Here is an 11857-nt window from a genome sequence, read left to right on the forward strand (position 1 = left end):
ACCTGGTCTACACAGTGAGTTCCAAACCAGACAGAGTAAGACCCTGTCTCAACAAAACAAAATAATAAATCGTTTAAAAATCTGGCTGAGTGTAAGCGTTCTGCCCTTGTTTGACTGTGAAGTGAGTGCCTTGGTCTGACTGAGGTAATATGTAGAATGGCAAGCAGGCCTGCTCTCAGGTTCCAACCCTGACGTCCCTGTGACCTGGAAGTGTAAGTCACATAACCCCTCCTTCCCTGAGATGTTTTTGGCCATGATGTTTGTCACAGCAACAGAGAACAGACTGGATCCTGATGCCACCAAAAATAAAAGGGCTGAGGGGTGCTGTGGAGTTCATGGTCAGCCTGGCCTACATAGTGCAGTCCTGTTCCAGGAGCGGGAACGACAAAACCAACTCCTCCCTGACTCACAATTCTGCATCCTGTCATGCGCCTGACAGGCTGAAGCTAAGGTCTATCTAGTGACCTCTTGGTTGTGAATCTGCTCATACATATCTCAGGGCTGCCCCATGGGTGCTGGCAAAGGCTGGGATATCTCCAGTCTCCAGGCCCTGTATTTTATTATTATTATTATTATTATTATTATTATTATTATTATTATTATTATTTTAAAGATTGGTAATAGAAATCAAACTCAGGTTCTCGTGCTTGCATTATTAGCCAGCACTCTACTTGACTGGGCCATTTGCCCAATCCTGGTTAGTCTTCTGTTTGTACAGACTTTATTATTAAAGAAAAAAATTCCCTTAAGTAAATAAAAGCATTACACACCCAAAAATAACTAGACCCAAAGTCCATACAACTTCTTGAACTTACGTACTGTTAGAACTGCCATTAGAAACAGAAACTGGAGTGAGGCGAGGAACACATGCCTTTAATTCCAGCCCTGGGACACAAAGGCAGGGTTGAGTTGAGTTGGAGGCCAACCTGGTCTACATAGTTTCAGGACAGCCAGGGCTACATATAGAGACAGTGTCTCAACCTAAAGAGGAAGAGAAGAGAAACCAGATACAAACTAACTATCACCACGTATACACTTACCTACCACCAAGCAAAAGTCCATGGCGAAATTGAAACCAGGAAAGCAGTTGTCTATATCCTCTGGTTACATGCTTTCTTGACAGTCTCACTATTTTGGCCAAGTTGATGTCAGAATCCTGCTGCTCTTTCCTGAGTGCTGGCATCTCAGATGTATACTACCATGTTGGTGTTGGCTCCAGCCTCTCCCTTGCCTGCCTGACAGCTCTGGTCTAAGAACTAGCAGGAGAAACAAAGGTGAAGGGTGAGACCCCAGGGCTCCAGAGAAGACACCTCCAGATCATTAGGTAGAGCAAGAATCTTAAGTCTTCCTTGGCAGTCTACTCACTCAGAGGAGAGCACTGGGCTAGCTCTGGACTGGGCTAGCTCTGGACTGTGGTAGCATTTCAGGAAGCAACGGAGCAAGTGTGGTGTATTCAAACTTCTGTCCCTGAGACATGACCTTGCCAACTACAAAGTTTGTGATCAAAAGTCTCACAATCTAGCCGGTCAGTGGTGGCGCACGCCTTTAGTCCCAGCACTTGGGAGGCAGACGCAGGCGGATTTCTGAATTCGAGGCCAGCCTGGTCTACAGAGTGAGTTCCAGGACAGCCAGGGCTATACAGAGAAACCCTGTCTCAAAACAACAAACAAACAAACAAACAAAAGTCTTACAATCTAGTAAAAAAAAAAAAAAAAAAAAAAAAAAAAAAATCCTAAGGGCAACAACTCACTGGGTAAAGAGTAAGCACAAGGCCTTGAGTTTGAATCCCGAGAGCTCACTGGCCAGGCAGCCTGGCCTAGTCAGTGAGTGGCAGGCCCATGACAGTGTCTCAAAACCAAGATGGACAGACTAGATATTCTGAGGACCATCTAAAGTTGACCTCTGGCCTCCACACACAAGTGCACACACGGACATACACACCTGTTCACACATGCACACAAATACAAACCAAACAAAAGGAGGATGTTTCAAATAACTTCACAATTCTGTGTAACACCACGGACCAAAGCTTCTTGTGAGGAAAAAAAATCATCTTTGCACGCCAGGTGTGACTGGGGCGCGCTCTAGATTGCATTCTGGGAAAGCCAGCTCCAGGAGACTCCCAGCCAAAGCCTGGCTCTCCACGCTGCCAGAACACAGCAGAAGGGCTGAGGGCCAGCGATGGGGTGGCTGTGAGCAGCTCGGGAAGGGCGGGCACATTTCCCAGCCCCATTTCCACTCTCTTAGAAACCTATCAGCTCCATCGGGGAGATGCTGAGTGGGCGAAATGCCTAGGACACGTCAGCACGGACGACCTGAGTTTGAAGGGCACACGGAAAAAGCCAGGTGTGGCAATATGCACATGTAACCACGGCACTGTGGAGATTGGCGGTAGGACGGAGACAGGAGGATTCCTGGCACTTGCTAGCCGGCCAGGCTAGCCAATCAAGGAACAATCAAGGGTCAGTGGAAGACCAGGAAGGGCTGGAGGGATGGCTCAGCAGCTAATACTGCTCTTGTAGAAAGTCCAGTTAAGTCCCTCCCTGACAGTCTCCTGTTTCCTGACTGGGAAAGCAAGGCAAGGGTGACAATTGGCGTCTTAATGAACATATGCAAGCTGAGAACCAGTCCTTAGCAGCTCCGAGGCAGTGGAGGATCCGGATGAGGACAAATGGATAGTAGACGATTGCTGGGGTCAGGGGAAGGAGCCACGGCCACAGAGGAAAATTAAAAGGAAAGCGTTTTTTTAATGAGTTCTCTGTGGGGAAAAAAAAAAAAAAAAACGGGAGCGGCTAACTCAACGCAAGCTTCCAGGCCCAGACGCTGCAGTTCCCGCTGTGGCCAGAAGAGGGAGTTAGAGGCCGGTGCTGTGCACAGTTTGCAGGCACTGGCTAGGTCACTAGGGAGTGAGATTAGCATTCCAGAGCCAAATCAGGCTAGCCAGTGCTGTCTGGTCTTGTCTCATGCAGGGAGAAGGGAGGGAACAGTCGCCAGCCGACAGACTAAGACAATAAAGGGAGGGCCATGGAAAGACGCTCCTAGGTTGGAAAGCAAAGCTCTGAGTCTCTGTAGGTTTAAGGGGGTGGCCAGACTGTCCTTGGGTTCTTCCTGTCTCCAATCCCCTGGACACTGGACAAGGGCACTGCTGAGATCCAAGGAGAAAGGGGGCTGATATTCAAACACAGGGTAGGAGAAAGCTACCTAGGGGACAGGAGAGGGGACAGGCCCAAGCCTGCCCTGCAGCTTCTGCAGATATGAGGCAGATTTTATATGCTCAGTCAGGGCCTGGCTTTTGCCAGAGACTGGGCCTGGGGGCCTTTATTCTGGGCTCAAGATAGATCACCTGAACCTACTTGAAAAGGCTATTGTTGCCTATCAGTAAGACAGCTTACTGCACTTCCAGAGGACCTGTGTTCAGTTTCCAGCACTTGTGTATGGCCCCTTACCACTCACTGACTGTTAACTCCAGTTCCAAAGGATCCAACGCCCTCTTCCAGCCTCTGGGAGCTCCTGCATTCAGGTGGTTCACATAAACCTGTACAGGTAGGGTGCTGGAGAGATGGCTCAGTGGTTAAGAGCACTGACTGCTCCTCCAGAGGTCCTGTGGTTTTTTTTTTTTTTTTTTTTTTTTTTTTAAGATTTATTTATTTATTGCACATGAGTACACTGTTGTTGTCTTCAGACACACCAGAATAGGGCATCAGATCTCCATTACAGATGGTTGTGAGCCACCACGTGGTTGCTGGGAATTGAACTCAGGACCTCTGGGAGAGCAGTCAGTGCTCTTAACCGCTGAGCCATCTCTCCAGCCCGAGGTCCTGAGTTCAAATCCCAGCAACCACACGGTGGCTCATGACCATCTGTCATGGGATCTGATGCCCTCGTGTGCATGAAAACTGAGCGCTCATACACATAAAATAGACAAATCTTAAGAAAACAAAAAACAAAAAACTCTATGCAGGTAGACATATACATACAAATAATAAGTAAATCTTAAAAAAAAAAAAAAAAAAAAAAAAAGACAGAAAGAAAGAGACACTGTTGTCTCCTTTCTCTGCCTATGTCCTAACACAAGGGACCCTATTGCTTGGAGGTGAAACCTAACCAAAGCCAGTTGACGAGATCACATTCCCTTCACCCTCTTCATTCTGTTATTCCATCTAACCGGGGTCACTACAAGGCAGACAGAACCAGATGCCGGAAGTGGAGAACCTCTGGAAAACAGTTACAGCAGGCTAGCTGACCTACTGGGGAGATAGAGAGTTCCTCAACCCACTAGTCACCTGTTGCTGCTCTACCTGAGGCCATCACCTGTAGATCTTCCCAGCATCCCCTTTAGTAATGGGTATCGGCCGAAAGCGGCAGGAGGATCCCTAAGTCCACTGATCAGTACCCGAGTGCTTCCAGTACCTATCTGCCTTAGGGTTTGTACTCCTGCACAAAACACCGTGACCACAAAGCAAATCGGGGAGGAGAGGGTTTATTCAGCTCACACCTCCACATTGCTGTTCATCACCAAAGGAAGTCAGGACAGGAACTCAAGCAGGGCAGGAACCTGGAGGCAGGAGCTGATGCAGAGGCCATGGAAGGGTGCTGCTTACTGGATTGCTCCCCATGGCTTGTTCAGCCTGCTTTCTTGTAGAACCCAAGACTACCAGCCCAGAGATGGCACCACCCACAATGGGTCCCCCCACCCTTGATCACTAATGGAGAAAATGCCTTGCAGCTGGATCTCATGGAGACCTTTCCTCAAGGGAGGCTCCTTTCTCTGTGATAACTCCAGCTTGTGACAAATTGACACAAAACCAGCCAGTACAGCATCTAAACCCGGATTTTATTTTTAATTATACGTTACAGGGGTAGGGAGAGGAACTTGCAAGTGTGTGCAGGTATCTGTGAAGTCCGGAAGGGAAGAAGGTGTCAGATCCCCTGGAGCTATAGTTACAGGTGTTTGTGAGCATTCCGAGATGAATGCTGAGAAACAGAGCCCGGGTCCTCTGCAAGAGCAGCAAGAAGTGCCCTTAACCACTGAGCCACCTCTCCAGCCTCCCTTCCTTGGTTTTATCTTTGAGGCAGGATCTTGCTATGGAGCTCAGGCTACCCTGGAAACCATGATCCTTTAAAGGATTTTGTTTCTTTTTATTTTATGTGTATGAGTGCTTTGCCTGCATGGGTGTGTGTGCGCACTGTGAGTGTTCGGTGCCCACAGAGGCAGAAGAGGGCACTGATTCCTTAGGACTGAAGTAACAGGTGGTTGTGAACTGCCACATCGGTGCTGGCAACCCAAGGTAGGTCCTCGGTAAGAGCACTTAGTGCTGCTCTTACTGGCTGCGCCATCTCTCCAGCCCTTTAGTTAAATGTTTAACCAGCGCTCCTCTTAGAAACAAGCTGAAGTTTGGGGGTCCAGAGAGCAACTTCTATATCCCATCCCAGGGTTCATACGCACCCCATACAGTGTTCACCTCACTGAGCTACACTTTGGTTCTTGTGGGGGGTTCAAATCCAGGACCTAGGAGTAGTTTTTAGTGAGTTCATTCACCCCCACTTTCCCATCACCCATGATGGTTAATTTCCATTGGCAAATTGGTGGAAGTTTGGTTTCTGGCTGTGCCCTCGAGGGCATTTCTAGACAGGTTTAACTGAGGAGAGAAGACCTACCCTGAATGTGGGCAGCAGCAACCCTCCATCTTAGGTCCTGGGAGGGATGCAAAGAAGAAAGCAAGCAGACCACCAGCATCCATCTCTCTCTGGTTCCTGACTGAGGATGCCATGTGACCAGCTGCCTTGTGCTCCTGCCTGCCTTCCCTGACAGATAAGCTCATGCTGTGGGACAAAGCCATCCCTAAGCTGCTTTTGTCATAGCGATAAGGAAAGTAATTAATATACCCCAAGGCCAAAATCCTAAAATTAAAGGGTATTTCTTTTCCGCAGTGCCACACACACACACACACACACACAATTGCATTTGTAGAGAGTCCCTGGAAAGACACAACTGAACAGAACCTGAATGGTGTAGAGAATTTAGAAGGTTAACAATTCCAGAGGCAACTCATCTTGGGCTAGCCTTAGCCCCTTTCATTACCCACCTCTGCATGTGACCTACTATCGTTCAGCCCATTAGGAAAGCACTTTGGAATGTACAGACCCTTAGCTTCCACCAACTGAAAGCTAAGAATTTCTTCAGACAGCATCTGATGCCTACAACGCAGTTTCCTTTCTCTCTGAGGCCGCCGACCTGATGTCTCCACCAATATATATGAGTCTTGGTTTATAACTTTCTTTATTCTATCACTAAAATCTTCCCTCGGTCTGTTACCACGTAGGAACCTGGGATTTGAAGTGACCTGGGTCTGTGTTACTAGGCCATGTAGACTCACATTTAACTTCAGAATAAACTATCTATCTCTCTTTTTTAAAGAACTTTGTTTCTTATTATCTTATGTGTATGTGTACACACCTGCATGTATGTATGTGCACTGTGTGCATGTCCGGGGCCCTCGGGGTTCAGGAGGATCGCAAGAACTAGAGTCAAGTGGTTATAAGCAACCAGTCGTAAGTGTTGGGAACTGAACTCGGGCATAGTAAAATCACAGAGCATCTTAGAAGTCAGGTGAGAACGTCCAAGAGATACAGGCAATGCAGAGATGTGAGATCTCACATTGCTATCCTTGAAGATGGAGAGGGGACACGGGCAAACAGAGGAACATGGGCAACCCCAGGAAAAGGGTAGAAGCCAGCGGGGGGTGGGGGGGGTTCCACAACTAAGGTACCTGCTATACAATACAAGGACTTGTGTTCCTGTCTCAGCAAAAGGCTGTATCTCTGGAACCAGCTGGCTAGCTAGCCTAACCATGTCGGGGTTCAGGAGGGAGGGAGGGAGGGAGAGAGAGAGAGACAGAGAGACAGAGAGACAGAGAGACAGAGACAGAAACACAGAGAGAGAGCACACCTGATTCAATGAATAAGGTGAGATTGACTGAGGAAGACTCCCAACATCAGCCTTAGGTACACACATGGGAATAGACACACACACACACACACCACACGCACACTCACACACCACACACATACACACACATATACATACACATGCATATGCACACACATACACACATACCACACACAGACATATGCACACACGCGCACACCACACCACACAACCACACCCCACCTTCACACAGGATGAAAGCAAAACCAAACAAAGATAAGGTCAAAGGTTCCCAGAAAAAAACAACCCTCCTAAGTCCTTAGTGTTAGATATACTGGCTCTGGAATGATCACAGCGTTATCAATTTGTTTTATTTGTTTTTGTGTTTCGTTTTGTTTTTGTTTTAGTGCTGAGCAGTGAACCCACAGCTTCATACACACAAGGCAATCGCTCCATCTCTGAGCTACCCTCAGCCTTTTTTTTTTTTTTTTTAAACGAAGGGAGGATTTTTAGACAGGGTCTCACTCTGTAGCCCTGGCTGTCCTGTAACTCACTATATAGACTATGCTGGCCTTGAACTCAAAGACATCCTCCTGCCTCTGCCTCCTGAGTACTGGGATTAAATGTGAATGCCACCATGCACAGAGTCAGCTTTCTTTCTTAACAAAGGTTTTTTTGTTTAGTTGTTCGCGCATCTCGCTGTGTGGTGTGTGCAGTACCCACAGAGGCCAGAAGAGGGCGTCAGATTCCTCGGAGCTGGAGTTACAGGCAGTTGTGAGCCATCCAGTTTAGGTGCTCGGGAATAAACTTTGATCCTTGGAAGAGCTCTTAATGGCTGAGCCATCTCTCCAGCCCCAGATGGGCTGCTTTTAACTTTCATAACAACTATACAGTTACCAGCTCCACTCTGCAGGCAGGGACTCCATGCCTGAGAGACAGAGGCCAGAGTCACATGGCGGGTAAGGGGAGCTAAAATTTGAACCCAAGGCTCTCTGATTATGGAGCATCCCCCACTTCGACAAGGTGCCCTGTAGCTCAGGGAAGTTCAAGGTCATGTGCTAGACATCTTGGGAATTTCCCAGTTGTTCCCCAGTCACCAGGTCAACCCTTGAACTGAGTGAGTCTTGAACACAAAACCTTCAAATTTCTGGGGTTGCTGGTTCAACCAAGTTCTCATGTCTTGTGTGTGTGTGTATGTGTGTAGTGTGTGGTGTGTATGATGTATGTGTATGGTGTGTGTGTGGTGTAGTGTGTGGTGTAGTGTGTGGTGTGTAGTGTGTATGATATGTGTGTGGTGTAGTGTGTGGTGTGTTGTGGTGTGTGTGTGCACTATACTGTATCGTGTGTGTGGTGTAGTGTGTGTGTTGTCTTATATAGTTTGTGTGATGTGTAGTGTGCATGTGTGTATGCTATAGTGTATAGTGTTGTGTGGTATAGTGTGGAGTGTGTGCGGTGTGTAACGTGAGTGATATGTAGTGTGTATAAAGTATACTGTGTAGTGTGTGTATGGTGTCTTGTGTGTGTGTGGTGTGTAGTATATGTATGGTGTGTAATGTGTGTGTTTCACTGTCCCCCTTGCTGGAACTCAGCATCTTAGTGACCCTTGATAGGGGACAGAATGGGGGTGGCCCCAGATCAGGACCTGAACAGGAAGAACCAGCCACTCCCAGAGTAGCTGGTGAACCCCAGGTGGTCACACTCCGACCTAGCAGCTCCTGGGGACTGGGGACCAGATGTTGCATCTCTACGCCATGTTTGTGTGTATGTATATATGTGTGTCTGTCTTGTGTGTGTATGTGTGTGCCTGTGTATGTCTGCCTGTCTGTATGTCTTCATAGCTCTCAGCATTAGGTGGCGGGCTATCAGATCACACTCAGGTCTTCCGCCCACTTTGGAGTCATTTACACTCTTCTCTGATCTAGAGACTCTTGCGGGTGGTTTGCCTTGGTCCCCTAACCCCAGCAGGCACAGCTCAGAACCAACCAAGTCTCTTTCCCTCCAACTCTTGGCTCCTCCCCACTTCCCTGGGGATCCCAGAGCTGCCCTGGTCCCCATTCAGTTTCAACAAATCTACTTCAGATTACCCTGTGCCCTGACCTCAGCCCCATCACTCTGTCCAGCCCCTCCCTCTCAACCGTCAGCCCTGCTACGGAACCCACCTGCTACCTAAAAATAGCTTCTTTCCTCTGCCTCCCTCCCTCCCCGACTCCTGCTGGTTTTAATATGCTCCCAGCCGGGCTGGGTGCTGAGCTGTGCACCAGGCAGCCCCAGGATGGTAATTAGGTTAACTCTGCTCCAGCTCCAGCCAGAGGGAGGCCGCCTGGCTGGGGCCAGGCAGGGGGGATTGCCAATGCTCTTTTTGCAGGCTTGGGGGTGGGGGGGATAGTCTCTGTGTGTGCTGAGTGATATTTGTGTGTAATCTATGTGTATCTCTGTGTGTGATATGTGCTGTGTGTGTGTGTGTGTGTGTGTGTGTGTGTGTGTGTGTGCCGTGTTCCAGGGTGTTGTTGGGGTAGATTTCTAGCACTATAACAAAATATCTGAGGTAATTAACTTACAAAGAAAAAAAAAAGGCTCAGTTGGTAGCGCTTGCCTAGAATTCACAAAGCCCTGTCTTATATCCCCAGGCATGGTGGTCCACAGCTGTAACTCCTGTACTGGGGAAGTGAAAGCAGGGGCATCAGGGTCTCCCCACACCACGACTGCTGCCCACTTAGAATAAAGTCTAGAAGTGGCATCATGCAAAGTCCTTGTCTGGCTTCTTTTCTGACCCGCTATCCCACAGTGTTGAGGGAGGCCTCTAAGGAGTGTCACTTGCCCTGAGAAAGAAACATGAGGGTTGTCAGCATCAGAATGGGTGGGAGCTGAGGGGACAGCTTCGTTGGGAAAGTATTTGCTATGCAAGCTTGGTGTCCTTAGTTCAGATCCTCAGAACCCACATAAAGGGCCAGGCACGGTGCCACTCACCTAATCCTAGCATCAAGGATGTGGAGACCGGATGGTCCCTGTGTGTGTCCAGCATTAGTTCTTACACGCAGAAGAGATGGCGCTCTCCTGGAGGACCAGAGTTTGTCCTGGAGGACACCCACACTGGGCAGCGCACAACTTCCTGTGATTGTAGCTCCAGAGGATCCAATGCCGAATTCTGGTCTCCTCGGCCATCTGCATTCGTGTGTGTGTGTGTGTGTGTGTGTGTGTGTGTGTGTGTACAGAGAGAGGGGGGGAGAGGGAGAGAGACTATAGCCCAGGTTGGCCTCTAATTCATGGCTATCTTCCAGTCTCCTGTCCTGAGTGTGGGGCTTACAGGTGTGAATGGCCACACCCCGAATTCCTGCGGAGATTTAATAACATTGCTTCCCCTCTTTGAGCTTCGGTTCTGCACCAGTAACATGGAGGTGCATCCCTGCAAGGATGAACAAAGTATAAAACGTTCGATAGAAACTTAATAGCAGCCGGGCGGTGGTGGCGCACGCCTTTAATCCCAGCACTTGGGAGGCAGAGGCAGGCGGATTTCTGAGTTCGAGGCCAACCTGGTCTACCAAGTGAGTTCCAGGACAGCCAAGGCTAAACAGAGAAACCCTGTCTCGAAAAAACAAAACAAAACAAAACAAAACAAAAAAAAAAAAAAAAAAGAAAGAAAGAAACTTAATAGCAGGAGCTGGGCTGGCAAGCTGGCTGATGGCGGGAGGGGGACGGTTGCCACTGACTTGAGTTTGGCCCCTGGGGCCCACAAGTTAGAAGGAGAGAACTCAATCCCACAGGTTGTCCTTTGGCTTCCACACGCATACACACAATAAACAAAAAAACAAATAAGTAAGTAAATCTAATAAAAGAAAACAATAAAAAGAGACTGTCTTTAGAATATCTGTCACGTGGTGGCAAGGTGTATCGGCAGTCGGCTGTGAGGATGAACACTGCGCATGCGTGTGGTTGCCCATTGCCTGTAGCTCTGGGCTATATCACGAATGAAGGGGGCTACAAGGATGTAGTGCTGAGCCTTGACTTTTGGGGCACGAGGAGATGGTGGTCTAAACATATTCATGGACATGATCCAGGAAAGTGGAATTGGGAGGCTGAGAGAGTTACACGCCACAGCAGCCTGAGTGAAGCATGTGTGTGAGAGCCACACATGTGCTGTGGAGAGAGGACACGTGGCTGAGGCTTGTGAGTCTGTCACGTGCGTGGTAGAGTCGGGTGCGGGAGTGTGCAGTGAACTCAGGTGACTAAAATCTGTTCTGCCAGCAGACAGATGCTGGAGATGAAACTGGGTCACATACTCCCAGGCAAGCCCCAGCTGCTAGCCCCACCACCTCTCCCCTGCCTGCTCTGTCCCCAAGGGAACACATGGACCTAAGTGTGCACTCCAGACCTTAAGGGAGATGTCACTGCATATTTCCTGGAGGGGGTGTCCCCACGCTAGGCACCTGTATGAAGGTGCGTGGTGTGGGGCAGAGGGAGATCAGGTGTAGGGTATCATTTATAAGGATCTGTCAAAGATTGCTGCAAGTGGCCCCAAGCTCCAGCGATGAATAAAGCAGCTGGCTACCCTCTATTCACTCCTCTTTGCCCCACACTGCCCTCTCATTCCCAATTCGCTCTGTTCTCACTTCTGGGTGTATAGGTACACATGGGTGTGGTGCTCAAAGAGGCCAGAAGAGGGCAGTAGATCCCCTAGATCTGTGGGGCCGCCCAGTGTGTGTGCTGGGAACCGGAGCAGGCAAAACTGTAGCCATCTGCAGCCATCTTTTCTATTTTATCGTGTGTGTGTGTGTGTGTGTGTGTGTGTGTGTGTGTGTGTGTGTGTGTGTGTGTGTGAATGTTTGCACCTGGATGTGCATGTGGAGGCCAGAGACAGATATCGGTTACCTCTCTCCACCTTAGTTTCTGAGACAAGGCCTTTCACTGAACCCAGAACTCATTTGGCTGACA

Source organism: Arvicanthis niloticus, chromosome 24, assembly GCF_011762505.2.
Source record: "Arvicanthis niloticus isolate mArvNil1 chromosome 24, mArvNil1.pat.X, whole genome shotgun sequence".
Classification (NCBI taxonomy): domain Eukaryota; kingdom Metazoa; phylum Chordata; class Mammalia; order Rodentia; family Muridae; genus Arvicanthis; species Arvicanthis niloticus.